Genomic DNA, 6206 nt, shown 5'->3' with positions numbered 1-6206 from the left:
GAGAGAGAGAGAGAGAGAGAGAGAGACAGAAAAAAAAAGACGCGTATATATCAACTTTCGTAACAGGAAAGAAAAATAACGTGACGTGAAAGTTGACACTGTCTCTTCTACGTATCGGGAACAACCTTTACACGTGATTGTATAACACTTGAATTGAACGAACTCACTCTGATTTCCTTAGAACGTAGTAGAACGAGCCACGTACACTTGACCCACAGTTTGCGATTCCAAACTCGTGAACGGAAAAATGTCACATCCGAGAGTTCACTGGGTCACCAAGAAAAATAAAAAAAAGAAGAAAAAGAAGCGAAAAAAAGCGAATATTTATATCGTTTCACGCGAAAGCACAAAATCGGATCACTTCCTATTCGATCTCTGATAACCCTCGCTTGATACCGGAGGAAAGGAACGAATTCCCGTGGATGGAACGTTCTAAAAATAAAGAGTCGCGGTTCGAAACGGAGCTGCCAGGTGGAAGCTTCTAAGACGCGCGTCAAAGCAGAACTGTCCCAGTTCCATCGTATTACCGCTATTATATTCCGCGGCCAGCATCCGTACATGCGTGTACGCATGAGCTGTGGGGCTCGTGCGCGCGGATCTTCCATCCGCGGCGTGCAAAAGCCACAACCGAGCCGAAAAAAGAAATACGGGGAGAACGTACGTGCGTGCGCCTATCTGAATTGCGATTAATCATAAATTTCGACCGGATTGCGTCATGTCGCGGCTCATTTAGATGCGTAGTCGGAAGTGCAGGTTGCCTGAAATTGGCGATTACGTCGATTACTCGTGGTAAAGAGGCTTATAGAACAAACAGGAGTTTCCTCGTCGATTTTAGACTCGGTGACGAGTTACATATGGAAATTTTTATTTCCATTCGCTTTCGGATCGAAGATACTTTGAATTTTGAATTTTAATACCTATGTTTGTATCTTGATTTACTTTTTATATCTCCTTTGCTATGGTAAAGGAGAATACGAGAGAGCAGAATTGGATTTGCATTTGGATATTCGTAGACGATGAATTCGACGGATTAAGGAAGAAAATTGATATCTAATGGAAATATGGAAGAGATAAATTGCGAATAGCTCGTATAAATCATGTAATATTGACGAGATTATATTTTTTATAAATATCTATTACTGGAATTGAGTCATGATATAATAAGTATATTGATTATATAAATATCGATGATATTTGCATTATATGTTTAAACGGAACAATGGAAGTAACGTTGTATCGGTTTGCACGTACTTATCGTGGCTGATAACATGTAGACTCCCTCAAGACTACATGTATAAACGTACGTATGTTAATCATCCAATAATCTCGTAATTTCGACTGCTTTTATTCATTGAAATCGAATCGTCAAAAGTGAAATCTATTGTCAAAAATAACGTGGAAACGAATGATCATCAATAATGACAAAATTGTAAACGGAAGAGAAAGTATTAAGAATCCCTGTGTGATTACTCTGCACAAGATACGTTTTACGTTTTACGTTTCCACACAAATATTTGAATTCACAATATCATCTAAATTAGATAATTGGATAATTGCAAAAATTAATTCTATCATTTTTTTTTAGATTCGCACAACATTCTTCGAAAACTTTTCGAAACTCGTTTTCTTCTCTTTCTCTTCCCTTTCTTCTTTCCTCGAGGAAATATATTTATTCGAGATTATTTCGTTTCGAAATTCGACAAAACTCGACGCTATTTTAAATTTCGAAGAAAATTCCGAGATTCGACGTGTCCCATTTTTATTTTATAATTACCCAATAAAATGCAGCGATTCGTATGCCAAAAAAATCCCGATGCACACCGTGTTGGCGTGTTTGTAACGTTACAAACGATATCGAGAGCGCCGATTCGCGGTCGTCGAGGACAGAGGAAAAAGAATCGACCTGGCACGGTTTCAAGCCCCGATGGCAGTGAATCTCCCTATGACCTTGCATAACTGCTTCACGGGGTCCGCTATTATTAATCTTGCGCGTAACATTACAATTTCGACGTGACGTTCCCGCGACGCAACTTTTGCTCGGTCCATTCGAATCCAAATTCCTCTACGCTCATTCATAAAGCAATAAAAGAAATTTCTTCGTGAAGAGTGAAGAAAACGAAAGAATCTTCGATCCGACGAATCATTTCGTTTCTCTTGACGATGATGTCGAAGAAATTATATTATAAAATCTTAGATTTGCAACTTATATTCCTCCATATGCACATTCCAAATGAACGAACGAATTAGACTAATAATATTATGAATTATTATCCATACACATAGGGGGAAAATGGTCGTTCTGTGTGCAAGAATGAATGTTGACAATGGCAAGTTTAATATTTAGCTCGAAATTTTTAAATTCGATTCAGCAACGATCCATTTAATCCGTCACGCACGCATGGAAAATTACTCCCGATCCACTTCGTCAAATCATTTCGATAACTTCCACCGGTGAACCCTGTTCCATCTTCGTTCCAATTTCTCGCGTAACTTTCATCCGAGGGCAAATTGTTAGTTGGAAAGGTTTCATTATGATAATGAAAGGAATTAGGGTAATCACCGATTACGAACGGGGAAAGTACGCCGATAAAAGGATCACGGCTCGTTCGCGGTGTTCCTTCGTGAACGCGTATCTATATTTACGGCGTGACTCAATGTAAATAACGAAGGAACTGACGCGATACTGGTGGTCGACAATTTGCTCGTCAAATCGGCCGTTAATGCGACCAGATAACAATCCGCCACTCTTCATTCATTCGATCGAAATAAAAAGGGTGAGCGAAAGCCTCGATTCGCTTCGAGCATTAATTCGAAGATTCGTAAGCGATGCGAGTCTCGTACGCGCTTTCGAAACAGCGGCGATATTCAACGTATGATTCACCGTCGATCGAGAAGGATTACGATTTGAGATTCGATCTTGCTGCCAATTATACGATTGTTACGCGAAGGATAATCTCTCGCACTCTCTTCGAAAACTGAATGGATGGATCTTCAATTAGATAGAGATAGAATTGATTAATTTTCAATTGTGTTTAATTCAACAGCGAATTGATGAGAAGCAACGAAATATTTTTTTTCTTTTTCGGCAAAGAGTTATGATATTTTGTCGCGTATTTTATTTTTACAGCTGTACGAAGATATGAAAACGAAATTGTTATCTCAATTTTTGCGCGTATTTTTTTTTTTATTAATGGAAAAATTCTTGCGAATTGTATTCGATAAGAATAAATATTCTTCGATTTATATATTGGTTATTATTATTCTTGTTAAGTTAAACTTCCAAATATTCGTATAAAAATAACAAAGAAGAAGAATTACAATTATTATATTACTTTTTTCGAGAAGTTAGAATTCTTCCAAAGAATAATTTTTCCACGATCGAATTATAATTTCACGCGGAACGCGATAGAAAAGATCCTCGAGTGGATTGGGTACGATCCGTGTCAGACACAAAGAGACATTCTCATCGATACCGTTGCTCGCTCCTTATTCACAGTGAACGAATAATTTATAAGTTTCCAGACAATGAAGAAGGAACACGCGTCCGTCCAATTTTTCGCATTTGTGAAAATAATCGGCTCGAGAAAGAAAAAACGCCGTCTGGAGAGGAGGGAGAGGGGGTGGAGAGGAAACGGCAAAGCAGGGAAAGGAGAGAAATTGACGATCGATTCGACGGCGAGAAAAATCGCGAGAGAGCCCAAGAGCCTCCTCGACGAACCGCGCGAAATTGCGCGTAGTCGTCGTAAGAATTCGCTTAACAACGATATAACCATATTCCCATCTTGTATGTAAATTGCGGTCGCTGAACAATGAAGGGGTAATTTTGTGGTCGGACCGAAGAGAATGGAAATTTTCCCTCGATTTAATCCTGGAAAGGTTCCGATCTTTCTTTCGAAACGAAAGAAATTTTTCGATGGAACGGCACACGCTTGATAAAATTATTTTTTCTTACAACGACCTGGAGGACAATGGCGGTTATCGCGCCATTAGACGACACATTCTCACGTGTACGTACAGTTTCCCCCCGTATCATTATGCTAATTCGATCGTTAGAGGTGGACGTTAGAGGTGTTAAAGATCTTGGATTAAATAACAATTGTGATAATCTTTGGAATGATTGCGCGTGTTTGATGGGATATATTTGTCAGAGTGTTTTGGATTTAGTAAATTAAGGGGCCAAAAATATAGGGCAGGCTAACGGTACAGAAATAAATGGACAGCTATTTTCACGCGCGGGGAGAGAGAGAGAGAAAGAGAGATAGGGAGAGAGGAGGGGGGGAAAGAGAGAAAAATAAAAGAAAAGAAAATAAAAGTGTTTCAAAACAGGCCGTGGGTCACAAACCGCTGACACGGATTGTCTGTATCTATTTATAACCAGACAGGGGAAAAAATAACGCCGCTGACTGACGAATAGCTTTATCTTTGGTGCGAATCTGCTCTTCAACAATTACAGCGATGCACTTACGCGCGTGCCACGTTGAATCATTCTTTTGTATGTACAAGAGAATCCTTTTTCTCTCTCTCTCTCTCTTTTCTTTTCTTTCTTCTTTTCTTTTTTTTTTTTTTTAAATCACATTCGTTTCCATCGCTCGGATGATCGAATCGTTCGATTTATCTATCTATTATTATCTTAAATTTATTATCGTTTCAAGAAAGATCTATCGATAATTATCTATTATTAGAATTTACTCGAATTTATTCTTTCTCTTTCGTCAAACAAATGACGTATCATTATTTAGAATTATACATTTTTTTAATCAACCCATCTATTGTTATCTTCGTAATCCTTTCGTAATATCGCCCTTGATGCTTCGGGGAACAGATCAGTGTACCGGAAATGATCTGTTATAATAGGATTATAGGCACGATTCTTCGTACAAGTCTTTCTACTTAAACAACGTCGATACCTCGAAGTCTAATATAAACGCGTGGAGGCAATCGATATATACCCACCCCCCTCCTTCCAACTCTGCCACTACTGCCCACCCATCCACTGACAACACCCTGTGAAAATAAGAGATGAAATCACACACATCCGATTATCGTTATACGCGCATTTCGAATTGGCCAAGTCGAGTCGAGCGTGGGCAGCGGACAGAGAAAGAAATTCAAAGTTCGCTTTGACGCGCGTACACCATTTGCGTGGCACGATTTCACGGAACATCTGTCAAAAGAGAGCCGCAAATCGCCTCCTCCTCCTCCTCCTTCTCCTCCTTGTCCTTCACCCCGTGAAAGGAGCCGACTTCTCGAGATCTCCACCGCAACGAAATATCGCGACACGTTACACGCTGAGGAATGTACGCGTTTGAGAAAGCTACGTGTTTCCCTATAAGGGGCAATTAATTCTCAGCCTATGGGGTTACAGCCATCGAGGTTAGAATTTCAGAAAATCGAATTTATAGCTGTAGGGATACTAAATCTTCCTGTGTCGTTTGACCCGTTGAGAACACAGACTGGGAGGGGAACGAATGAAATGTCGGTGGAGAGGCGAAACGTGCGTTCATCTCACTTGATTCACGATTTGTGTCGCGTGGAAAAGGAGGAAAATTCCCTGTTTCAATGAAACTTTTTGGGTATATATGTAGAGCTTAAGGTGTTATATATATTCGTTACCACAAAGATCAAAATCGATAAAAATTATCGATTAAGTTTACTCATCAGGAATTATAAATTCAATCTTGCTGCGAATGAAAATCTCAATTGCTTGACAAATAAACTTTGAGTGGCGACTTTTTGTATTTGTTTTAGCCTCCAAAATTAACGCAGGATTTTAAGAGGAAAACTTTAAATCAACAAGATATTCAGATTTTGAAATGCGAGTGTAGAGTTAAAAACCTCGATTTCAATGAATACCACTTCGCGTATCACAATCATATGTATTTTCCAGATGAAGATAGAAGAAGATAGAACTTTCATCGTATATCGATTGAAACGAAATTTTCCTCGTGAACGTGATATATTTTCGTCATTCGAACAGGTACACAGAGAAAGAGAATAAATAGATGCCCGAAGTGACGAGGCAAGACATTGTTCAACCAATGGATCTAATTATCGAAACGCTTTTCCCATCCTAGAAAACGTTTTGGTTCCCCGACCAGCCGCGTCGCGAAAGCGTTTTATACGCGCGCGATTCGTCGCGAATCCTCCTCTCCTCGATGAATGAGATTGCTGGCCGCTGAGTCACACCGGTCGTAGTAGCGGTGTGC

At 39.5% G+C, this 6206-nt stretch overlaps 2 protein-coding genes and 1 long non-coding RNA gene across 7 annotated transcripts in view; 2 read left to right on the top strand and 1 right to left on the bottom strand.

Moving 5' to 3' along the window:
* Positions 1-5606, top strand: part of LOC116185719 — a 20428-nt gene extending 14822 nt beyond the window's left edge. Inside the window, exon 2 of the long non-coding RNA XR_004150602.1 lies at positions 5594-5606. This is a non-coding gene — a long non-coding RNA (uncharacterized LOC116185719). The remainder of the gene's footprint in view (positions 1-5593) is intronic.
* Positions 1-6206, top strand: part of LOC102681243 (synapsin) — a 42809-nt gene that overhangs the window by 23397 nt on the left and 13206 nt on the right. The window lies entirely within an intron of this gene.
* Positions 1-6206, bottom strand: part of LOC102681026 (metalloproteinase inhibitor 3) — a 32291-nt gene that overhangs the window by 19383 nt on the left and 6702 nt on the right. The window contains exon 1 of one of the 4 annotated variants that reach the window (XM_006616369.2): positions 168-531. The exons of the other annotated variants lie outside the window; for them this stretch is intronic. The gene's annotated coding sequence lies outside the window, so the exon portion shown is untranslated. Of the gene's footprint in view, positions 1-167; positions 532-6206 lie in introns of those variants that run through there. 4 annotated transcript variants of the gene reach the window in all.

The sequence above is a fragment of the Apis dorsata genome, unplaced genomic scaffold (genome assembly GCF_000469605.1).
Source record: "Apis dorsata unplaced genomic scaffold, Apis dorsata 1.3 scaffold_262, whole genome shotgun sequence".
Lineage (NCBI taxonomy): Eukaryota > Metazoa > Arthropoda > Insecta > Hymenoptera > Apidae > Apis > Apis dorsata.
This window is presented reverse-complemented; position numbering and strand designations above follow the sequence as displayed.